The following is a 26,705-nucleotide window of genomic DNA, read 5'->3' on the forward strand; positions in this document are numbered from 1 at the left end:
CCTACCCCTGACAAGGTAGGTGCTATTACTATCCCCATATTACAGCTAAGAGAACCAAGGCAGATGAAAGCTAAGTGACTTGTCCAGTGTCACACAGCTGGTAAGTCCCTGATGCCAGATTTGAATTTGGGTTTTACTGACTCCAGGCTTAGCACTCTTATCTACTGTACCCCCTTACCCCTCTCTAATATTTCCAAAATATCTTGCATTTGCTCCTTCTCTCTCTTTTCTCATTCTAGATGCGGCTCTTATCACCTCCTACCTTGACCATTTCAATGACTTCCTATTTAGAATCTCTGGTTCAAGTTTTTCCCCTCTCCAACGCATCTCCTACACATCTGCTAAAATGCTTTTCTGAGGTACAATTCTGACTATATCACTACTTTCTCAACAAATCACATGGTTTCCTAAAGGTCATAAGATTAAGTACAAACATCTCCATTTAGCTTTTAAAGCCTTTCATAGCTTGGTACCAACTCACCTTTCCAATTTTACTGTATTTTGCTCTTTTCTGCATTTTGTGGTTTAGGCAAACTGGTCTTTCTGTTCCTCACATACAACACTCCATTCCCTGTCAATGATTCTTTGCCCTGGCTCTCCCTTTTCCTGGAATGAATTTACCTCTCACCTCTGTTTCTTAGAGCCCCCCTTCCTTCAAAACTATGCTCAAGTGCCCCATAAAACCTTTCCTGATTTCCCAAATGTGGCCCCCGCATTGAAATGTATTTATTTTGTATATGCTTTCTTTTTTCTTTTAAAATTTATCGTAAACAAGAGCAAAATAAGAAAAGAAAAAACAGCATTGTCACGTACACAGCAGAACATAAGAGAAGATTCAGCATAAAGCAATAAATTTCCATTTCAAGAAAACCTATTTAATGAATACGGCACATTGTTTTCAAAGCTGTCCATCTTTTCTTTTCTTCCTTGTAGGCTTTCTTTTGTTCTCTTCTGTGGTTTTTTAATTTCTGCCCTCTCCCCAGGATACAATTAAATGTGGATATACACACGTATGTATGTGTACATGTATATATACATACATATATGCATATATACACATAGACATCTCTGAACATATACATATATAATTTGAACACATATGTAAGACCGTACTATGCTTATTTCCACTTGCCATGTATTTCTCTGAAGGTGGATAACATCTCTCATACACCCAAGTCTTTCCATGTTTTTCTAAATAACCCAGCTCAGCATTTCCTACATGACAGCAATATTTTAACCCAATCACATTCTGAGAGATTGTCTATGAAAAATATTCCCCAATTTTCTGCATTCCTTTTATTTTTCACTGCATAGGTTTTATTTAATGCAATAAAATTTTAATCTAAAATAATCAAAATTAATCCATTTTACACTTCAACAATGCTCTCACCTTACAATATGGTTTAAGATACTGCTGAATCTGCTACCTTTACATCTTTTTTTCCCCTGGTTTGTTTAAAGTTCCTGATCTTTTGTTTTTCAAAATGAATTTTGCTATTATTTTTTTTTCTAACTCAGTAAGACAGTTTTTTTTTTTTGGAATTTAATTGGGATGACATTACTTAAGTAGATTAGTTATGTAAAAATGTCATTTTTTATTATATTGGTGTTATCTACCCATGAACAATAAATATTATTTTAATTATTTATAAAAACTGTTTTATGTTTATATTTGCATAGTTACTGTGTCTGTTTTGGCAGGTATACTCTCAGGGATTTTATACTTTATAGTTATTTTAAATGGTCTAAAAATATTGAATAACATGGCTGACAAAGTGTAGTTTCCCTATTTTTCTCTTTTGATTGTATGTGATTTTTATGTACATGTTGTCTCCTTTGGTAGAAGGTAAACTTGTTTAGGGCAGGGACCCATTTTGTCTTTGTATTCTCAGTACTTAGCACAGCACTAGGTACAGAGAAGACATTTAATTGTTGACTGATTAGTGCATTCAGGCTTGCTTTCAAGATGATGGGGTCAGGAGGTTGTCCTGTCACCAGGGATTCAGTTCAGAGAGTAAGGATCCTGGCTTGTTCTACCTAGTCCTCATTCAGGGGAAAGGACCCAATGTGCAGAGATCTGTCTCCTCCAGGTTATCCTGAGGAATCTTATTCAAAGAATCTAAACAACTTATTATTTCAGCCTTGACTTCCTGAATTGTAAAGCTAAATTATACCCTCTAGCCTAGTTTGGGGAATACGGTCAGATGCCACCACACTATGCTTTAGGAAGATCATTCTATTGCCCACCCTACATCTCCTAGCATTTCTAGAGTCTATAAACTCAATATAAGTCAATGATGAAACATTGTAATCAGAAATACTAACATAAACTTACATTTAAACTTAAGTAAAAGAGTAAAGCAATAATCCTGTTGTACACTTTGCCGGTCAGAGATTGGGATGTTCAGTTTGGGACATCATATTGCACACTATAAAAGTGGAACATGTCCAAAGCCGAGTAAATAGGATAATGTAACATAATACTTGTTACATGAGGATCATTGGAGATACGAGCCATGCTGTCCACATTGCTTCTGTACCCAAAGGACCACTACTGGGTCTGGCTATCTGCCCTGCAGTCGCACCCTCCTATACATTTTAGAATGTCAGGTACAATCTCACTTTTGCATTTGTATCCCCAGTCTAAGTACAATGTTTTTCACATTGTAAATACTCAATAAATGCTCTTTCTTCTTTTTCTCCATTTATCTCTTCCTTTCTCCCTCCCTTCTTCTTCTTCTCTCTCTCTGTCTCACCTTTTCTCTCTCTCTTTTCTTCTATCCCCCTCCCTCTCTCCCTCTCTTCCCTTCCCCTTCCTTTCTTCTTTCCATTTTCCCTCCCTCCCTCTCTCCTTCCTTCCTTCCTTCCTTTCTTCCTTTCTTCCCTTAAAAGAGAAGCAGATTTCAGATCAATAAAAAGAATTATTTCTTAATACTTACTGATGTTCAACAAAGGAACAGGCTATCTCAGAAAGTAGTGACTTCCATGTTACTGTGTTCAGGTAGAGATGAGATGACACCTATATCAGATATACTATAGAGAAGATTCTTGCATTGGAAGAGAGGTTGGATTAGGTCCCATTCGTCCGGTTTCTTTTTCAGTATTTGTAGGAAGTAATTACCCAGTGAAGGACTCCAAAGATTTAGCTCCAACATACTCATTCCAGTCTTAATGGCAACTGCTAGGATTATCGGCATGTTTTTGAGATTATCATTACCTTTCCTCATTCATGTTACAGCAGGGCTGATGACAAATTATTAACACAAAACTATAAGGAGGCATAAAAAAACTTTGGTCAATGTGTATTTTTCCTCCCTTATGGTTTAACTGCTTAGCAAAACAGGCAATCTGGGGAGAAAGGCTGGATGGAATAAGTAGTAACTGATACTAATGGAAAACAGGATTATGTAATAAGGCTTTGTTTGCCAACAGTTTTATCTTAATGCAAGCACAGCTACCTGTCAAGATATTATTGTGATTTGATTATGGTTTATTAACAGCAATAATTATAGTAACAAGGCTACTCCAGAGTTCTAGAGCTGCACTTATCTGAGAACTTCCACACACGAACCTGTAGATGGTAATTACATCCAGCCTCCAAAACTGCCAGGAGGGGAGCTACACATTTAAGTAGAACATCTGTAATTCTCAGCAAAGAGATGGGAGAATTGAAAAAACAAAACAAAACAAAACCCTGCCAAGAGAAATGAATGTGGAATTCAAGGCTACTAGCTTGAAATCCTTGCACTTGATTCTACTAGGGAAATCGATTCCACATCTGACTAATCTATGATCAAAGAGTATGGTACCTTGGAGCTCAGAATACTTCTGGACTATAGAAACCTGGCTCAACTGTTAGCTCTTCATTAGGAATTCCCAGGTTTCTGATCTTCTGAAGAGGAAACCTTGCAGAATGAGATCTACATTTTCAGACATGCCTGGTGTGTTGATTTGTTTTGCTTGACTATACTTGTTTTCTTAGAAATTTCTGTTGAAGAAGGTGGTGGGAGTGAGTTATTAAGGAAGGGATAGTGATGCGAAAAGAAAAGAACATCAATAAAACAAAATATACAGAAAAGAACAAAAAACTTCAGAAGGGGATGCAAATAGCAATTTTTTTTACCACCTTATTAAACTTAATACATACTTTTAAGGAACAAAATGTAACAAATTAATGGTATAATACACAAACTTCTTTTTTGCTTTTCTTCGAATATTTCAATGCAGATAACTAACTAGGTTTGTAATGAGGGGGAGTGAGTAGAGTGAGGGCGAACTTCTAAGGTTTACCTATTCTTTGCTCAGTAAAAAAGGAAAAGATGTACACAAAAGTGAAATGACTTTAGCAGTTAAGCAATAGAAGGAAAATGGATTATGGAAAAGACCGAATACTCTTCAGTTCCAAAGGCATCTCCTCTTTCTACTTCTCCTTGCCCATCCCTTACATCACAGCATGCAGATAGGAATGGAAATCCATTAAAACCACCCATGCCAGAAGGCCATCTGACTTCCAAATTACCAGGTGTGTGACCCTTGGGTGCCAAGTTTTGCTTACTTATAAATGTTCAGTATAATACATTGCTGTTATAAACGGAAACCTAATTAAAATAAATCCAAAAAGGGCTCTTCTGAAATTAGGAGAAATAGGGAGAGACAAAGCTAGAGAGGAGTTATATATTTTAAAATGTCATTTCTTTAACCTCCCCAATTGTACTTTACCCATTCTCCCACTTTCATTACAAGACCCTTTTAAGGGGATCATAAATATATATAATAATTACGCTCGATGTCAGCTGAAATGCACACGCTCGTCTTTTTTGACATTTTTATTCCATATGGCACATGGTAACAGGATGCTGACATTAAAATCTGGTTAAATTAGAACATATATTAAATAATCATGATAAGCATATGCTGTGTTAGGATGGGTTTTGAGCAAGTGCCTGGATACTAGTATTCTTGCAGATCTTGTCAATAAGTAATTTAGGAAAAAAACCAACAACAACAACCCAGAAACAACCATAACTGACACATAGAGAATAATCTTCAAAATTGGGGGGAAGGCTGGTTGGAATAAGTGAAAAGCCACATACTGAATAACTTTAAAAAGAAAAGAAGCTTCATTTTTTTCTCTAAAAGTAAGTGTGCTGATTATCAGAGTCGATATTTGAACCCAAGCTTTCAGAGGAAATTGCAACCTGAGTGACCTGTCCATTGTATGGACTCTTCCACCAAAGTTCTACTTGGAGACCTCATTTGTGGTGCGAAGATGACCCTGAGTTTTTAGTCTGTGTCTCTAAAGTGTAAAGTGATACATTCTGCCAGCTAGAAAGCCTTTGATGAGGGTCTTAGAAGCCAGTCAATAAACATTTAATTAAGCATTTACCACATCAGGCACTATAATATGTGGTGGGATAAAAAAAGGCAAAAGACAGTCCTTGCTCTCAAGGAGCTTACAATCTAATAAGCAATCAATCAATTAACATTCATTAATCATCTACTATATACCAGACACTAATAACTATAGACTATATCTGCTGTCCTAGAACTAGGTTTAGAAGCTCTGGAGAGGTTCATTGCTAGCAAGGTGGTCACCAGGTGAAGAATTCTTTAGCTATCATGAAAAATAAATTGATATTGATATCTTTTATTTTTACATCATGCACATTTCCCTAATGTACCCCCCCCCCCTAAAGAGCTAATCCTTATAGCAAAAAAGAAAAAGAAAAAAATAGTTCAACAATGCTAACTAACACATCAAAAAAATCTGGCATTATCTGCAGTATCCCATACTTGCAATAATGTACCTTTGCAGAGAGGGAAGGGAAATGCATTCTTGTATTTCTTCTTTGTAGGCAAATTTGACCTTTACAGTTTCACAGCATTTAATTATTTTGTTTTTTCATCTACATTGTTGGAGTAATTGTGTCTATTGTTTTCCTAGTTCTGTTTTCTTCACTTTTCATCAGTTTATATAGTTTTCTCATGCTTTTCTATATTCATCAAATTCATTATTTGTTAGAGTATAATATTATTCTATTACATTCCTGTACCACAATCTGTTTATTTACTCCCTTTTCTTATCTATATGGACTATGGCAAGGAGAGTAGGAAAGTTGGTAGGGGAGGACTGCTCTGGAATGTCACTAGTCCATATAGATAAAAAAAGGGAACAGGAAAGGGGTAGAGGGAGAGTTGTTAACGTCAGGTAAGGGGGTGCTTTGTGAAAGCACACAGGTAAGTCCACGGTGGTGGCTTCAATGCACAGTCTTCTTTGATCACTTTTCTGGCTGGTCACATCCCACATTTTATCTCCTATCTCCTATTCTGCATCTGGCTTGCTCCATCTGCACCAAGGACTCCGTTCTACCTCATCATTCTGACTATTGTGATAAGATAGCCTTTCAACTGGTCGTCCTGGATTCAGTTCTCTCCAATCCATTCTCCACAGACATATCAGAGATGACATTACTAAAACACAGGTTCAGCCATGTTACTGTCTTGCTCAATATACTGCACGGGATCCCTATTACTACTAAGATGAAACACATACTTTTCTATTTGACATTTAAAGCCCTTTAGAATTTGCATCTCCAACACACTTTCTAGGCTATATTATATATATATACATATATAAAATATATATATTATATATATATATATACATATATATAATATATATATATTCTACTATTTAGTCAAACTGGCCTTGCTCTTTCTCATACATGATATACCATTTCCCATATCTCTATGCCTTAGCACAAGATGTCTCCTTTTCCTGGGCTGCACTCCTTCCTCACTACTACCTTTCAAAATCTCTCCTTTTTTAAAAGATCAAATATAATACTTACATAAGGCCTTCCCTGATCCCCTGCCTTCTACCCTCAGCTGTCAAAATACCTCCTCCCTGAAAAGATTTTCTATTTATTTGTGTACTTTGTACATATTTATACATACATGTTATTTCTTCGGATAGAATGTAAGCTCTTTGAAGTTAGGAATTGTTGCATTTTTGTCTTTGTATCTATCACTTAGAGCACATTACGATTAATGTGATTAGTAATACCTTGTTGATTAATTGATTGAACAGTCAAGAATGATTTAGAGTTAATATTTTAATAGAATATTAATGGATGTTTCTATAATGTTTGCAGTTCCTTAAAATTTTAGTAACTTAAGTTTAGAGATTTCTCCCTTATAATCTTGTTCATATAAATAATTTGCATTAGTAGTGAAGAAAGGGCTTGATAATCAAAGGGTAAATGTCAGTTCAAATGATCACTTTCTATTTTAGGGAACTCTATCAGGCAACAAGCATTTAGTAAGCACTTATTGTATGGCAGGAACTGTGTTAAGAGTTGAGCATTCAAAGCAAGGCAAAAACATTACTCTTGTCCTCAAGGAGCTCACATTCTAACAGGGAAACTATAGAAATTAAATAACATGATATATACAACATATATACAGAGTACATACAAGATCACCTTAGAGGAGTAAGACATTAGTAGCTAAAAAGACTGGGAAAGGATTCTTATAGAAGATGGAGCTTAAATTGAGTCTTGAAGGGAGCCACATAAAATTAATAGGTGTAGATGAAGAGAGAGAACTTTCCAATCTTGAGGAAAAGAAGGGAAAAATAGTAAATAGGTTAGTATAGTTGAGTCATATAGAGATGTATGGAGCAGAATAAAATATAAGAAGAGTGGAAGGGAGGGAGGGTATAGATTATGTACAATTTAAGTGCCAAATAAAGGACTTTACATTTGATCCTGGAAGTAATGGAAAGCCATTGATATAGTAGCAATGGACAAGATATACCTATAAGTTCTCTTACGCTGAACTCCACATAATGACATGAGGGCAACTTAATGGGGATCATTACCCTTTCCAAAGATGCCTTATGCCCACGCATATTGATATTTTCTTCTATTTGGTGGCCATGCTCATTGGAAAGTTTGGCTGTTTAAACCACAAAATTAAAGCTGAGGAACCACCATTCATCTGTTGGCAGATACCCAAATAACAGACAAGTACTAAAATGCAATAAAACAGTGGCAAAATCACCATCCCAGGAGCTGTGGAACTCACACAGGGCTCATGTTGGCCCCTCTAACATCATACTGAAATTGGGTTCCTTCTTGTTAGAAAATAAGCCCAGTATTGACTCCATGTTATCCGCTGAGTGCCAGCTATGTGTAAGGATATGTGCTGCATGCCGAGGGAGGCTACAAAGATGGAGAAATCATTATCCCAGCTATCAAGGAGCTCACAATCTGGTAGACCTCTGAGGCCTCTGTCTATTCATTCAATAGCAGCATTTGCTAAATTAGTTGGATGGTAACATAGGGAACGAACAGAGTCTTATTCAAGGTTTATCGCCAGTTACTTTTCATCATGGATTTTTTTCAAATGAATAGTTTCCAACTAGCTCCTTGAAGATCAATATCTTTGATTCAACACCTGGAGCCCTGTCATCCTTCCTTATTAGCGTTTTCCAGTTTCCATTCTAATTAAGGTTACCTGATGAGCAAATGGAGTTTTGACCAGCTCAGAAGATCATTTAGCAAGCAGATCATGAATGAACCTTGGATTATAAAGGCCTCTGTAGCTACATATCATGTATGCGTCAGAAAGCACCATCCAATCATCTCTGTCTGCTCCAGGGAAGAGGGATGGAGCACATTAGCCACATCAAGCACCAAGGGTGGAAACACACAGTATCCATAATCCCCTTCTTTTCTCCTCTCCACTCCAGAGATGTGAATAAGTCTCTGCAAAAGCTGCCTGCCTCCAGTGTACAACCTAGTCCCCTTCTGCCTGCACTGAGCCTGGAGTACAGGAAAAGTCCAGAACCAACCTTGAGGTCACATCCATTTTTAGAGAGCAAAGGCAGCTTTTCTGGTTGGGCATCTTCCTGCCCCTTTCCTCTTATCATTTTTTAGCTCCAAATGGCTCAGCTTCAACTCACACTTCAGAAAATCTTAACGAACCACTTGCTCTAGCTCTCTCCTAACTTTGCCAAAGATATTTGCTGCAGAAGAATATGGGCCATTGATTCCTTCCTTAGGGTACCCCTCATTTCAACTCTACCAGACATGTGGATGTTGTCAAGCAGAAACAATGGATTGACTTATCACATGGCAGGAGGAACATTTTTAAGGGGGTTCCTGAGGACTGTCAGGATGTCTGTAGGGAACTGAATGCCTGTTGTCCTTAAATAATTCATTCAATCCATATGATGTCTTCCACTTTGAGACCCGGCCCATCTAAGCCTTTCTGTGGGCACCAGAAGCACCATAGGGTAGGCTGGAGAACTGAGTGACCATTGGAGTGACATTAACTCTCTCAGGACTCAACTTAGCTGCTTCTCTCCTGCTCCTTCACTTAGTTTCTATACCAACCACCAAAAGAAAAAAATGGCCCCAGAAGCACTGAGGCACCAAATATAAATTTATCTTTTATAATTAGCAAAAACCCAAAAGGTAATAAAAGTAGAGTTAAATCTCAAGAATGGATTGGCCTCATCCTCCCATCTTATGGATACCTAATGGATACCTTTCCTAGTGGCTTAAGTTGAAAAACACTTTTTGTGCAGTAGCTACGTCATATAACCCTCTCTCTGTCGCCTATCCAGAGCTTCTTAAACTTTTCCCACTGTGACCCCTTCAGCACTTCTTAAACCCACAGTTTCAGAAGTGCTGCCCAGGCCAGGCCTATCCCACCACACTGGGTTTGGGCACAGGAGAATGTTCAAGACTATGTAACAGAGGTAAGGTATGAGATTAGAGAAGAGACAGGATGTCTACATTCCAGGCCTCCCCTAGGAAATGGCCCACCCATGCAGAAAATGGACTTTGGAACATTTTGTTTGATTTCCTTATATTTTCCTCTCCACCTCATGAAGAATCAAATATTCTGACATCCAATATTTACCATTGCCCTTGAAAAGCTATAAGGCCAGATGCCTTTGGGACACTGGCTTCAGGGCTATTTTGTGAGAAAGCTTTGGCCAAAAACCATGCTGGAAGAGCCATCTGGGGTTGTGCCAGTTGGGGATACTGGTTTTCCAACCAGTTCTGTTCCTCACAAGACAGAACCCAGAACCATAGGGTAAAGTATGAGGGGCTTCACCGTCTAGGCTACCATTTAGCCATCCTTCTTACCAACTTGAATCCCACAATATTTCAATCACTTTTGGGTTAGATTAGAATGTTCAGAATACCCATGGAATGGTACATTCACTTGTGGGTGTCACAATGGAAGAAAACAGGATGCTATTTTTCAAGTACAAATCTGGGAACTCAGCAAGATGAATTAATTAAAAATTCAGATACCCCTTCATCCATAATCACCCAACTTCCCGAGCCCCAGGCAAAGCTCTTTAGGTTCTTACTGCCTGAGCTATGTAATGAGTGCTTTATTACGCACTGTTTTCTCCAGTACTTGTCTGAATTATACAATTAGTGTTGCTAGAAGCAGAATTTTATAACTGGAAGATAATTGAGAGATGTTCAATTTGACCATTTTTCAGATGAGGAAATGAAGGCACAGAGAGAAGAAATTCCTTGCCCAAGGTCACATAGTGGAAAACCTGGCACTATCTCCTAGTCTAGTGCTCTTCTCACTATGTCAGTCTGTTTCTGCTCTGTTTTAATCAGCATATAATGTTGGTATCTATAATGCCACCTGTAGTGCTACTAATGGTCTCATATGTGGGAGTCTTGTTTCCCTAAGCAGACTGTAAGTCCTCTGAAGGCAAGACCAAGATATATTTTTTTTGGGGGGGGTGTGGTTCTACCCATGAGTATAGTCCAGTCTGGCACTGAGCATAAAGTAGGTTCTCAGCGAGGGTTTGATGACTCTCTGGGATGGCATTTGGCTTCATTGGGAAGTGTCTTTGGTTGGTAGTTGTCATCATTGAGCTTAAAAACAGTAGAGACTCTACGAGTAAATATATTCAAGACATATGTAACTTCTTGTTCAGGGGTGAATACTACTCTTAAAAAAAATTACAAAATATTTTATTTTCATGACTTTCTTTCTCTTTGAAAATTAAATTAAAAAAATGGAAAACAAAACAAAATAATATTTTAAAAATGAGAAATTTTCAGAGTGTTTCTGGATGTTTCAAAACAATAAACCCAAACCTACACAAGTTTTTTCAATTTTTGTTGAGCAGAATGACTGAGATTTTCTATAGAGAACAATTTTTAATTTAGCAAAAGTATTTTGATAAAATTCTCACCAATTCTTATGTCATAAATAAGAAAAGAAGTACTTTAAGTGTTTTCTATTGCCCTTTTCAGATTTGAAATTTATTATTTCTCTCAAGAGGTCGGATTCCATTGGACACACATTACAGATCTGGACCAAATAACTGGATGACAAAGGTCTCAAACAGTGGAAGCTAATTAACACCCAGTGAGTCCATTTATACATATGTCTACACCAATATTTGAGTAAACATTATATTAAGTTGGTCTACAACCTAACACAAGAAACCCGCTTAAAATAATTAAATGTTTCACAAATTTTGAACTCTACTTTGAAACTGAATGAATTTCAATTGAAACTGAATGAATTTCAATTGAAACAATGAATTTTAAGTGTGCCCAATTATGAACATTTCCTTTTTTTGCTTTCTCTTTGAAAATCTATAAAAATAACTGCATCCTTGCAGAGTACATAAATTACAATTGTATAATTTGTTGCTTTAAGCTACTAATGTTATTCTTTTGTTCAAGTTGAGAGCAATTTGTATCAAGTATATTTAAAAAATAGAGAATACTAAATTAGTGGATTTGATACAGTTCAGTACTTGCACATACTAGTTATATATCTATAGACATCTAGATGACACCAAATCAAGTGGTCAAAAAAAAATCATCTGTATGGATCAACTGATCTGTTTTCAAGGTCTTTTTTCTTAAATAATTTGAATTTCTGGCAGTGAAAACAACTGTTTCCTTATTAAAGACTTGAGATCCAAATCATCGGAACCATGAGTTCACAGTTGTTTTAATTAGGTCATTTCATCTTTCAAATGTTGCCTTTTCTTTAGCAGCAGGTATTTGAATAAATGCTTAAGACATATATAGATCCAAATTTCAAGGGGAAATTTCCAAGTAAACTTTCTTAATAGTTCTTTTCTTTAACTGAGAAAATCTGTAAGAATTATGTTTTTTGTAATGGGATCAGAAAACAAAGCTTTTCTTGTAACACTCTTACATATAATCTTAGCAATTTCTCTTTATATGTACTACATAGACGACTTCATAAAGTTGGAAAATATAGTAAGCTACAGATAAAACAGTACAAATTGAGTTGGCCATGAAAAATATGTTTAAAGCATTATTAGATACAAATGCAATTTTTATGAACACTTACATAATATCTAACCATTTTTCTCAAGCAAAAAAATGTTCATTATAGAAATGTTCTCATATAAAGGTACAATCTCCTCTCCTACCCCTCTCTATCATATAGAAAGGAACTTAAGCAATCTTTTACCAAGTTTGCTTTCTATTATATGCAATCAAAATACCTCCTGTAGATCAACAAGTGACATAAAAGAATGACATTTACAGAATGTCATTGTAGTGTCAGAAGTATAAATAAGGTCAATCATTACGCAGATGTCAATCCATTCTAGCATTAACAGTTGCATCTTAGTTATTTATAGAGAATAGACTTGGCCCATTAACACATGTATTTGAGAACAGTAGCCAGGAGTCTGTCAGTCAAAGTACACAAGTGAAAGGGTCAATAATCACTCTTCCCATTGTTTTCTGTAGACAAGTCCTTTATCTATATAAATCTGACAGCAGCTAGATTCTGTCATTTTTTAGCTACTGGATGAACATGATGCAGAAAGCCATTACCATATAGCATACTATTACATAGGGACTCTTACTCACAAATTCTGGCACACTTCCAAAATGTACCCCATAGTCCAGTTTTATTTTTGTCCAAGAGGCTAAGAGTTAAGAATTGGATATATGCACAGATACATATAAGCAGCAAGAATGCTGTCAGTAGGCTCTGAAAGTTGAAAATGGCAGACCTAGTGAGATCTCTGATTCCCTCAGCCATATCACCCCTCTAGGGCAGTGGGTGAAAGAGGCTCAGTAATGCTCTTCTAAGTTAGAGCACTAATTGGGATTTATTAATGATACAGCATTACTTTAGCACTAATATTAATGAACTTACTCCTAATCTAAGAGAACACTGGCTAACCTGGATCATGTTATGGTTGTCTTGAGTTTTTGGTCCAAGATGATAGAGAGGCTCCATTCCTCCTTGAGGCCCTGAGTTATTGAGAAACAGCTACAGATTTGCAGTTTCATGTACAATCATCTTTTTCTTTATTCTACTATATTATAGAAATGCTTGTTTATTTCATAAATTAAAAATAAATAGAATTTAAAATTAAAGGAACTTGAAAAAGAACATCTAGCAGCACTGGAGTAATGGCTGACAGCTGAGGTTAAAGGCCCTTTGAGCTTGTGTGGCTCACCCACAGATAGCCAGGTCACAAGGCCAAGTGTTCTCAGGCTGAGAACTTTGCTAGAGTGTCATTGGATCACACATACAGAACTAGGAGGAAGTTCAGAGATCATCTAATGAAACTCCCTCATATTACAGAGGAGGAAACTGAGGCCCAGAGAGATTAAGTAAGTAGTGCAGCTTGAATTTGAACTCAGGTCCTCTGACTCCAAACTCACTACTCTTTTTACAATATCACATTGCCACCCCTGTCTTCTGTCTTCTGGTTATTCCAGAGAACTTGTCCCATGGTTCTGGAGGGGGGTAAAATTTCTAATAGAGGTGCCTCTCAGAATCATGGAATCTCTGACCTTAAGGAAACTGAGAGGGAATCTCATTCCACCTAATCCACAGGAAATCTCTTTTATAGTGTCTTTGGCAAGTGGTGATCTGGCTTCTGCTTGATGACCTCAAGAGATAAAGAACTTAAAAACTTTCCAGGGCAAACTATTCCACTTATGGACAACTCTAATTGTTAGAGCATTTTCTTCTTTAGACATGAATTATTTTTAATTTTGTTTTAATATTCCTGTTATTCATAACAGTGCTTTGCAGATGACAGGTGATAGGCAAATGATTATTGAATAGAATAAAAAATTGAAATCTGCCTCATAGCAGCTTCTCTCCATTCTCACCTAGTTTTGTCCTGTAGGGCTGAGGAGAACAGATCTTATCTATCCACTGCCTTGTAGTTAGGGGTGTGTTGGAACCAACTCGAACCTTCCTAGCTGATTGTTAAATGTTCCGTGTGAACACTTACACCATGAAAACTGGCAATGCTATAACTCAGGGCTTGAAATGTTGTTTATTGTCTAGACTTAGGGGAATGTTGGAGACAATGCTAATGCAGTTTATTTTAAAAGTGCATCTTGAGAGTATTTTTACGGTTTGTTTTAAAAGTGCATCCTGGGCATATTTTTTCCCAGAGAGCTGGTTGTTAAACATTTATCAGCCTACCCCTCCTGATAGTCCTTTCAGATATTCAAAGGTTGCCATCATGTTTCCCACTAAGTCTTATATTCTTTTTTTTTTGTTTTTTGTATTTTTTAAAATTTATTTATTTTTAGTTTTCAACATTTATTTCCACAAGATTTTGAGTTCCAGATTTTCTCCCCATCTCTCCTCTCCCTCACCCTGAAATACCATGCATTCTGATTACCCCTTCCCCCAATCTGCCCTCCCTTCTATCACATCCCTCCCTTCCCTTATTCCTATCTTCTCTCTTTTCTTGTAGGGCAAGATAGATTTCTATACCCCATTACCTGTATTTCTTATTTCCCAGTTGCATGCAAAAACAATTCTCAATAAGTCCTGTTTTCTATAGGCTAAATGTCACTCAGACCTTCAATGGCTTTAAGTATGGCACAGATTTAAACCCATTCTCTGCTAGATGTTTTCATTTGGACACAACCAAGTCTGTCAATATCATTCTTAAAATATGATGCCATGAATTGAACAAAATATTCCAGATGTGTTCTGAGACTGACCAAGGGCTTAAGTACAGTACAACTATCAATTCTCTCACTCTGGACACTGTGCTTTTAGTAATGACATCTAAGACTGAATTAACATTTTTTTTTGACTTCTGTGTCTCACTGCTGATAGTGACCTCATACTGAGTTAGTGAAACCCCCAGCCCTGCTTCACATGAACTGCTATCCAGCAGTTTTCCATGCCGTTTAATCCTGTACCTGCTCTATTGATTTTTTGAACCCAAGTATAAGACTTGACATTTAAACTTGCTGAGCTTCTTCTCTCTTCATGGTATAATGGATCAGAGAGCTGGCATTAAAGCCAGAAAGACCTGAATTCAAATCCCTTCTCTGACATATAATGGCTATGGGATCCTGGGCAAATCATTTAACCTCTGAGTGCCCTAGGCAACTCTCTGAGGCTGTAAATAAGAGACAAGTTACATTGGGAGAATGGATGTATTCACCTAAGAGTTCCCTATACCAGTAAAAGCATGGATTCTTTATGCACCCAAGTTTTATTCTGATGCTTATTGTGGCATGGTAGGGGCTGTGGGTTCTCAAATGTTCTGTTAGCAGTACATATGTTCTTTCAGGATGTAATCAACTAAAAAGACTTTGTTTAACTAAGGCAGTATACGGAATAGTGACAAGAAAGCCAAATGCTGGATTTGGAATCAGGAGAGACCAAGGGGGAATCATGGTGAAGAGCACTTGCACATGAAGCATTATTTTCATGAAAGAATATTGCAGAGCGCCTTGGTAAATAGAACATCAACCTTGCACAGAGACATGATAGAGTAAAGAGAGAGCTACAATTATCTGGACAGTTGTTGGAGCTCTGAGTCCCGTACAGAGAAGCTAACAGTTTCTTTATTTGCCTTAACTATATTGTATTGGGCATCTTGATTGCACAGTAGATAGAGTATTGGGCCTGGAGTCAGGAAGACTCATCTTCCTGAGTTCAAATCTGGCCTCAGACACTTACTCTAGGCAAGTCACTTCACTCATATGTAAAATGAGCTGGAGAAGGAAATGGCCAATCCCTCTGGTATCTTTGCTAAGAAAACTCTAAATGGGGTCACAAAGAGTTAGGCATGACTGGAAATGACTGAACAACAAATAATTTCATCATTCAAAAGGTAAAGGAACCAATAAGGAAAGCTGTAATTCTGGATCTGATTTCTTATCAGTGAGAGAACTGGTGGCTATGATGAAAATGATGTGAATTTTAGGGGGAGGGGATAACTTTATCTTGGAATCTATGATAGAGCAAGTGAAGAAATCTAAGTATATATAGTCTGACATGCATTCTAAGTTCTAGGAAAGCAGATTTCAATTCAGAGAAAGGCCAGGCAGAATCACATGGCCTGAAATTATATGGAGAATTCAAGAGCAAGAGAACTGGGAAACACTCAAAAATAAAATTCTAACATAAAGAAAAACAATTCCAATGAAGAATCAAAGGGGGCAATTATCTAAAGAGACCAATGTGGTTGAACATGGGCACACTTAGATTTTATATAGATAGTTAGGTGGTACAATGGATAGAGTGAGGGGCTTGGATTCAAGAAGATCTGAGTTCAAATATAACCTTAGACACTTACTAGTGTGTGACCTTGGGTGAGTCACTTAACCTCTGATTGCCTCAAATTCCTCCTCTGTAAAGTGGGGGTGTTAATAGCACCTTGGGTGCAGCATTGTTGTGAGGATCAAATAAGATAGTAATTGTAAAGCACTTAATACAGTGCTTGGCACATAGTGCTGTATAAATGTTAGCTATTATTATTTTTAAAAAGACATGCACATAAGATGGGCGGGTAAAGGAGTATGAAAACAAAAACATTTTATAGTGCTGAAAAGAATGGTGTTAGGAGTGTTAAAGCTTAGAATGAGCTGAGGTTGTAAAGGAAAGCTAAGGACAAAAAGAGTTTTTTTTTTCAGCTTTACTCTAGAAAAACCATAGAAAAAGGAAGCATAAAAGAAGGAATAAGCCTGCTGCCTGACCTCATCTCAACACTACAGCTGGAACTGAAAAAGCTCTTTACTCCAGGTAAAAACCCAGGGGCCACCCTGGGATTGAACCTTATAATTGAATTGAATTTTCCTAGTATGTCACAGTGGGCCTCAGACACCATACCTGCAGCCAGAAAAACTCAGACATCAGGCACATTCTATTCAACTCAATTCACCTGGAAAAAGGTCTAATGCTGCCCCAACCAGTTCTCCAACCCTTTGCCTATATCTGGAAATATTGGGAACTCAGGCAAAAGCCTAGTGATTCTCCAGTCAACACTCTGTGGGTCTCTGGGGTTGGGCATCATAACTTATACTTGGAACTGATAAAATTAAGGAACTCATGAAAAAGCCCAGAGCTGCCCTTATTGGAGCCTCAGACATCAGACTGAATTCAGAAAGGATAGACACCGGGCTTGACAGAATCAAATGAAAGCTTTCCATGTGGAAAATTTTATGGGTGTTCCTCATCCAACTCTAGACACACTACTAAAGGAAATGAGCCACATCTCTATTGACATTCTCCTTATAAAAATGAAACCTAAGACGAAGAGATTGCACTTAAAGAGAAGGATGGTTCACTGGTTCTCATAGGAAATGAGAATAAAGGAGTTGGGCTATTGCTGCTAAGCTGATGCTATGTTCCTGGGCCCCAGATACCTGGAATCAATTCCCTGTTACCACTGTCCTCAGCTCCCCAGTCTTTGGAGAGGGAAGGAACATTGCATTCACACTCTTGAGATACTGAATGTTACTGGAGCAAGTCACAACACTGCCAACTTATTCCCCTATAAATTCATGTTCTACAATCTCTTCTGGGTCATCACTGCTGCAGAGCAAATCTTTTGTTCTCTCTATTCTGTCTAGTCATCAGCTAGTTCAAACTCTTTCTCTCCTCAATCCACAATGCCTCTTATACTCCTCTGCCTCTCAGCAGATATCTGTGCTGTCTTCTTTCCCTAAAAAACAAAAGTCAACTACCATGAGATCTCCACATACTCCACGTATTCATTCATTCTCCCTTCTACATCTTCATTCATTCTCTTCTTTTTCTGGGGAAGAGATAGATTTCTTCCTTGCAAGGCTACTCCATATGCCTATGTCCTCAATCCCATCTTCTCCACAAGTCTGCTACACTGGTCATTCAGTTAACAACATCTGATCAACAAACACTGATTAAGCACCTCCTATGTACTAGCACTGTGGTAGGTGTTGAGGATACAAATGCAAAGAATGAAACAAGTCCCTACTCACAATAAGCCTGCATCCTAATGGAGAAGATAACAAACATATATATAAGAATATATGGGGTATAAACATAAAGTGAATACATGTAAACATATATAAAGTTGTTAAATACAGGGTAGTTTGGGAGGGGAGTCACTAGCAGTTGAGGAGAGGGGGCAATCAGAAAAGGCTTCATTTAAAAGACTGTGACTAAGCTGTGTCTCATAGGAGGAGAGAGATTGCATGAGGAAGAGGTAGGAAGAAGTGCATTCCGGGCATGGGGAATGGCCAGTGCAAAAGCATGGAGATAGGAGATGGAGGATCAAGAGTAAGGAACAAAGAGAAGGCCATTTTGGTTGAATGGCAGAGCATGGGGAGGGGAAGTAGTGATTGATGAGGCTGGGAAGATAGATTGGGGGCAAGTGGTGCAGGGCTCTATGAGCTAAACAGAAGGATTTCTATTTTATTTTATAGGTAGTAGGAAGCCACAAGAATTGGTTAAGTATGGGAGTCACATGGTTAGATCAACACTTAGGAAAATCACTTTGTCAGTTGGGTGTAGGATAACTAGAGAGGTGTTATTGTAGGATGGGGACAGACTTGAGGCAGGGAGAGTAATTAGGAGGCTGTTGCCATATTCTAGGTGAGAGGTGATGGAGACCCAAACTACGATTTTAACTTTGGGATTGCAGGTAAGGGGTCAGATGTAAGAAATATTGTAATGATAGAAACAGCAAAATTTGACAAGTAATTAAATATGGGGGGTGAGGGAGTATGAGGAATTAAGTGTAACGATGAGGTTATGAACTTGAGACACTTGAAGAATAGTGGTGCCTTGGATAGAATAAGGGAAGTTTGGAAGACTGGAAAGTTTAGGGGGAAAGAAAGTGTTTGGGTTTAGACATGTTGAGTTGAATATGTCTTCAGGACATTTGGTTTAAATGGTGATGTGGGGCTGAAGTTCAAGAGAGAAACTGATCTGGGAGTCATCTGCATAAAGACTGTAGTTAAACCTACGGGAGTGGATTGGGTTACTGAGAGTTGAGCGTGGAGGAAGAAGGGAAGAGAGCCCAAAGTAGAATTTAGGGAACACCTATGGTTAGAAGGGATGATGTGGATGATGAGCTAGTAAAGGAGACTGAAAGAAGTGAGTGGTCAGACAAACAGGAAGCTTGCCAGGAGAGAGTAGTATACTATGGAAGTCTGGGTATGTCCAAAGTGCTTCAGATAGTCTCCACATGGGAAGATGCTAGGGAGAATATAACACGTCTCTACATGGAAGATGCAAGGTAGCTGCTTCTGGGAGAATTCTAGGAAAAATGTGTAATGGAAACACATGGGAGAGACAGACTGTGGGGTACTGGTTCTGGTTGGTTAATTATACATCAAAGAAAAGACTCTCTGGCCATGGGGGCCTTTCAAGAAGATTCGCTGGTTTCAGCTACTGTCTCTTTGTCCCATTTGTTTCTGGGGGATCTCAGTAATTTCTTTGCTCTTAGTGGCAGAGACCCTAACCTTGGGAAAGCACTCCAAAGGAACTGGATGGTTTTTACATCAGTACTTCTCAGTATTACCAGACAATCATGCTATATCTAGGCATGAACTTTTTGGAATGATGTTACATAGGAACTGTGCGACTTGACCCTACTGTCCTAGAGACCAAGATAGTGAAGGAAAGACTATGCCCCTGAGGTACTGGGGAAAACTATGCATTGAGTCTTGTCATGTCTGTGAAAAAATATGTCCCTGAAAATACTACTCAATGTTAAGTTGTTGAGGGAACTGAGGTTCTAGTTACTGGCTCCCTCACAATGAGGAGGACAACACAGTCACTGGGACTTGAGCTGATGGCAGAGAAAAGAGACACTCCACAAACTCTTCAGGGTATCCTAGAATCTTTATGGGTAATGTAGCAGGCCTGTTTCTGAGAGAGTGGGGCCAGAGTGCAGATATTACATAGAGATATGGTCTAGATCAGTGCTTCTTAAACAGTGGGTTGTGACTCCAGATGGGTCTGGGAAAAATTTGGCAACAGCAAAAGGTTTCTGAATGTGCAATGACCAAAAATTAATCAAAAATCAAATACCTAACAAATCTGAGGTGTTTCTGGCAGTGCTTACATGTGTTTCAGTGGGCAACTTCACTGTTTTGAACACAAAACATGTACACTGTGTATTATGCATGCCCTCGGGCCATGCCATGGCTAACGAACACTGCAAAAACACAAAAAAGGGATTCAAGTGGAAAAAGTTTAAGAAGCCCTAGTCTAGACCAGAGTGGTCAAACAAAAGGCTCATGGAACATGGCCACAATACCAATAGATAATACCAACAATAAAAGAAGCCTGGAGACATATTATATGTTGGTCATCCAAGGACCAAGTTCAAATAAGACTTATTACCAGAAGGATTGCCCATCAAGGATGAATTGTATTGACTCTGGTGAACCATGACATGGACAAAAACAAACCAAAAAATGCCCTTGGTTTTATGTAGCCATCTTTTATTCCCACAGTGATGATGCTGAGATTCAAGGAAAATGAGCTAAGGGTTTTAAGTATCACAGGATCCTGAATCATTTACCAGTATTAATTCACAGTTGACACTCAGTGCATGATCTTGGTCTAATGACTGAGTGGACACACTACTAAAGGAAATGAGCCACATCTCTATTGACATTCTATCTATAAAATGAAACCAAAAGATACAAAGAATTTATAGTTAAATGGAAGCACGGTTCCCAGATTTTCTTAGAAAAGGAGAATAAAGGAGTTGGTAAAACAAATTTCATCAGTTCCCAATGGTAACAAATATCATTTCAGATGATACTTGTCCTGCTGTACTTATGCTGAGTGTAAACAAACAGACTGCCCTGAAGATAACCGCAGCTTAAGGACCATTATTTATGAATGAAGAGTAGGAAATTTACATAAAGATATTGGCAAGACCCTCCAAACAAAGTCAAAAGGTACCTGGATTGATTCTAAGTGATCTCATGCAAAAACTGGGTTGGGAGGATGGCACAAATCATTTTGAAAAACAAAGTTCATCACGAAATAAAAGGGAAGTGAAGAAAGCAGAATGAAAAGAACATGGTAAACACTGACTACAACTTGTAATTAAAGACAGTATCAGCAACAAATCCATGCCCTGTACACAGAAGTCAACAAGGGTAACAGCAATAAGCAGGAGGAGTTGGTTGCTACTACCTTAAAGTCAATATGGGTATTTTTTTTAATTATCAGGTTAATAACAATTAACAGATTTACAGACACATGCATAATCATTTATAGCCTTTTGTTTGTTTTTCTTGTTTCATTCTCTTATAGAGTTGATGGAAAACTCTCCTCAAATCCAGAAAGGTCTAGGTGCAAGTTTCACTTTGGATCACATACTGGCTGTGTGACTTGGGTCTTGGACCTCTGTGAGTTGCAGAGAAGATGCATACTGTATTCTAATTAATTGAGCGGTTGATTTGGAGTCACAAGATGGACTCAAATCTCAGCTCTCTTGCTTATTTCCAGGCAAGTCACCTGATCTTTATTGGCATCAGATTCCAGGTGGAGAGTTGTACTAGATCAGTGGTTCTCAAAGCATGATCTGAGGATCCCAGAGATCCCTAGGACCTTGACAGTAGTTGCATGGGGTAAAACTATGTTTGTAACAACACCAAGAGATTATTTGCTCCTTTTTCCAATTATGTATCTGAGGGGAAGCTAGATTGTCTTTATATATGTCAACCAAAAAAACCTGTCATAACAGATTGAATGCAAAAGCAGATATGAGAAACCACAGTCTTTTATTTTAGATTTTAGACAGTTTTGCAAAAATATACAAAACAATGCTCCTCTTCTCAGTAAATTTTTTATTGTTTTAGAAAATATAGTTTTTTTCATAAAATGTAATTTTTGTTTTTATATGCTGGTTCATTACTGTTATTTAAAAATAATATTTTAAACATCAATTTTAATTTCTAATACAGTAAATATCAATCTTTGATAATTTTTAAGAGTGTAAAGGGGCCCTGAGACTAAAATGTTTGAGAACTGTCCTACTAGAGTAATTAATCAACAAACATTTCTTAAATATCTACAATGTACCAGGTGCTGTGCTGGGTGCTGAGTATACAAAGACAAAAATGAAACAGAAGCTTACATTCTAACATGGGAGACCTCAAGTCCACACATAAATGTACAAGGTGATATTTTGGGGGGAGAGAGGCACTAGTAGGTGGGGAGGGATCAAGAAAGGTTTCATGGAGGAGGTGGGCAGAAGGAGAGTAGGGATCCTAAAAGTCACAGCGGTGGGAGATGGACTGTATTGTGAGAACAGCAAATAAGTCAGTGTATTACAGAGTCCATGAAGGGGATTGATGTTTAATTAGACTAGAAAGTAGGTTAGTGCTGGGTTGGGAAGGGCTTTAAATCACAAGAGAGGACTTTGAGTTTTGTTCTAAAGATACTGGGGAGTTTATTGAGCAAAGGAGTGACAGGGGCAAATCTGTGCTTCAGGATGTCACTTGACCAGATGGGTACTGGAGAGGTTTGAAGCAGGGAGATCAATTTGGAGAGTGGTGGTCATATGAGCGGAGATGGTGTGAGAGATACTTTGGAGGTAAAAACAAGAAAGTTTGGTAACTGAATGGATGTTTGGGATGAGTGAGAGGGAGGAAGGGAGGATCACTCTGAGGTTATTGACCTTGTACCTGTAAGGATGGGGATGTCCTTGACAAAGATAGTGAGTTCTGGGGAAGGGCTTTGTTTTGAGGAAAAGATACTAAGTTCTGTTTTGATTTTTGAGATACCTGTAGGATATCAAGCATCAATGAGCAGTTGTGATAAGAGACTTAGAGCTCAGGATTGACCAGGGGAGATGGAAGGAAACAAGGATCTATTAAGCACCTTTCATGTGCTAGGCACTGTGCTAAGCCTTTTACAAATGTTATCTCATTTGAGCTACACTATAATCTCAGGAGTTAGGTGCTATTATTATCCCCTTTTCACAGGTGAGAAAACGAAGGCAGAGAGTGATTAGGTGACTTGTCTGGGCTCACACAACTAGTGCCTGAGGCCAGATTTGAATTCGGATCTTCCTGAGTCCAGGCCCAGCACTTAGATGCCTCTAAGGGTTGGATATATAGATTTAGGGAGTCATCTGATCAGAGATGATAACTAAATCCATGGGAATTGATGAGGTGTGTGTGTGTGTGTGTGTGTGTGTGTGTGTGTGTGTGTGTGTGTGTGAGAGAGAGAGAGAGAGAGAGAGAGAGAGAGAGAGAGAGAGAGAGAGAGAGAGAGAGAAGAAGAAGAAGAAGAAGAAGAAGAAGAAGAAGAAGAAGAAGAAGAAGAAGAAGAAGAAGAAAGGAGGAGGAAGAAGGAGGAGTAGAAGGGTGAAGATGAGAGTCTTGGAGGGACATCCACAGTTTGAGGGAGATCTGGATGAAGATTCAGCAAAAAACCCAAACAAACCCCAAAGTATAAGTCAGATGAGTAAGAGAGGAACTGGCATAAAACAGGGTCACAGAAATCCAGAGTGTAGAAATTATCTAGAGGAAAAAGGTGGTCAACAATGACAAATGCTGCTCAGAGGTCAAGAAGAAGGAGGGCTTAAAAAAGGTCATAGGGTTTGGCAATGAAGAGATCCCTTGTAACTTTGTAGAGAGGAGTTCTCATTGAGTGATGAGAATGGAAGACTGGCAGATGATTTCTAAGTTCTCTAGCACTAAATGTATGAATTCATAATCATGCTATGTATGCTGTGATCTAAGTAACTGATAAAAATTCATCCTAGTAAAAAAGGTCCTAGGAAAGATCCCTGGGGAACTCCACTAGAGACTCCCCTTCAAGGTTTTGATGTACAGAACTAAATGAATGTGCCCTGGTGCCTGAAATTGCTGATATGATTCTAGGTATTTTTCATGACCTATCCCTCATTCCTGGAATCCTTTCCCTCTGAGGCTAACTCCAATGTATCCTGTATATACTTATTTGTACATGGCTGTTTGCATGTTGTCTCAAGGGCCTGTTTTTGCCTTTGTTTGTATTCCCAGTGCTTAGCACAGTGTCTGGCAAATAGTAAGTGCTTAATAAATACCTGCTGGCTGACTGACTAGGCATATATAGTATCCAGAATGATTCCACATTTAATGGAAGACATTATAACAAGCTGGAGTATCTATGTCCCAGAGGAAGGAGAATACAATACTGAACATACTCTGTACAACAATTAGTTGAAACAGCTGGGAATATTTAGCAGGGAGAGGAAAAGATATGGTGGTGAGCAAGGTCAGGGCAGGGCACATAATAGATGTGTTCAAGGAAATGAAAGGCAGAATTTTGCTTGTTTAGTTTGAATCCAAGAGCAGAACTATGGGCAACTGGAGAAAATTTCACAGGGGCAGATAAGAGGTTCTATACAAGAAAAAACTTCCTAATCATCAGAGTTGTCCAAGGGTGAAACTGGCTTCCTTAGGAGGCAGAGCCCTCTATCACTGGAGGTCTTCAAGGGAGAGGTCAGAAGACCACTTTTTAGGGATCTTGGAGGGAGATTTTCTATTTGGGTGTAGACTAAAGGCTTTTTCATGTCTCCTGTAAATCTAAGATTTTAATCCTTCCCTCGAACTGACCAAGGTTGAAATAGGCCATTTGAGTCATAACCTGCTCCTCCTGCCTCCAACTTTAGGAAAGTCAGATTAAAAATATCAGGAAATCCGAAAACTTCAGAACCAGGAGAACACTGTACATAATAACAGGAATACTGTAAGGATGACCAATTATGAAAGACTTAGCCACTCTGATCAAGACAATGATCCAAGACAATTGGATCCATGATGAAAATGCTATCCATTTCCAGAGGGAGAACTAATAAACTCTGAATGTAGATTGAAGCATATTTTTTAACTTTCTTCATTGTTTTCCTTTTTTGGCCAGTGTTTTCTTTTGCAACATAATTAATATGGAGGTATGTTTTGCATGACTTCACATGTGTTATCAATATCAAATTGCTTACCTTCTCAGAGAAGGGAGAGTGGTAGGAGGGATGGAGAAAATTTGGAACTCGAAATTTAAATTTTTTACATGTAATTGAGAAGTATGTAATGAAAGAAATAAAAATATATTGAAAAAAATATTAGGAAAAAAGTCTCTAAGAAATAACATAAAATTCTGTCCACTTACAAAAAGGTTCCTTTGAACTACTCCAAATATTTTCAATTTCAGAGATAGAAAGCCTTGTCTCAGGCTCTCTGCTAGGTCTGAAAAAGGAAACTTCCATAGAAACCATTAGTCTATAATGCCACAGTGTTCTACTCAGATGCCTTTTTTCTCATGAGGGAAACTCATTTTATAAGAAGAACTGAAGCTCTTTAATATTTAAATTCTAATTGGAAGAAGGAGGGGGCTTCAATTCTGTGCAGCTCAGCCAAATGAGCTAATAAAATTGGTGGGACCATCTGCCTCCAATGCTATAATCTCATGAGGCTGAGGATACCTAAGATGAAACTGAAAAAGAAAAAGGTGCTCTGGGGGTGAAGGTTCCCCAAGACCTTAGTCTCCCTGAGGAGGAAGCCATTAGGTGAATAAACATCAGGTCTAGATGAACCCAATGGGAAGGATGAGTTGAGTTCACCCAGCCTTGGTCTTTCAATTCTTAGGCCATCCAACAAGTACCTGAGGAAGACTGGAGTCCTCAGACATCAACTGGAGACAGAAGGCTCTTGAGAAATCATCTAGTCCAACTCTTTCATTTTATACATAAAGAAACTGAGCCTCAGAGAGGGGACGTGACTTGTCCAAGGTCACACAAGGGAGACAGTAGCAGAGTTCAGGCTATAACTCAGATATCCTAACTTGTAGCCTCCTTCTATTCTGCTATTCCAATCAAACTTGGGATCTTTCTTGAATCTTGAAGGAGGGATTGTTTTAGAGCAGCCGTTCTCAAAGTATGGTCACTGAAACCCTTTTAGGGGATCCATGAAGTCAATGCTATTTTCATAACAATACTAAGATATTATTTGCCCTTTAAAATACTCCTGCCCTTTTCAACTACATATCTATATGATGCTGGATTTTCTTTGTATACTTGAAACAAAACAACATATCAAAACAAAGTGAATGCTGAAGCAGATGTCGGAAGTCACTCTATTCTATTAAGTCAGATGTTAAGACTTGCAAATATCTATCTATTTATCTGTCTGTCATCTATCTATTGAGACATATAGATATAGATATATAGACATACATATGTAAACAATACCACCTTTCTCATTAAACTTTTCTATTTTGGAAAATATAGTTATTTTCCACAAGATATCATTATCTTAATATGCAATAGGTTTATTATTATTTTATAATTACAATTTATTTAAATTGTAATTATAAAATATTTACTATTAAGTATTAAATATTAACATTCATAAATAATATTTTACTCATTTATCAGTTTTAAT

General features: G+C 37.9%; 1 long non-coding RNA gene and 1 pseudogene across 1 annotated transcript in view; both read right to left on the minus strand.

Moving 5' to 3' along the window:
• Window positions 1-26,705, minus strand: part of LOC140519884 (uncharacterized) — a 116,841-nt gene that overhangs the window by 49,285 nt on the left and 40,851 nt on the right. The window lies entirely within an intron of this gene.
• On the minus strand, window positions 12,849-13,092 carry LOC140529697 (protein kish-A pseudogene; annotated as a pseudogene).

Source organism: Notamacropus eugenii, chromosome 1 (genome assembly GCF_028372415.1).
Source record: "Notamacropus eugenii isolate mMacEug1 chromosome 1, mMacEug1.pri_v2, whole genome shotgun sequence".
Classification (NCBI taxonomy): Eukaryota; Metazoa; Chordata; class Mammalia; order Diprotodontia; family Macropodidae; genus Notamacropus; species Notamacropus eugenii.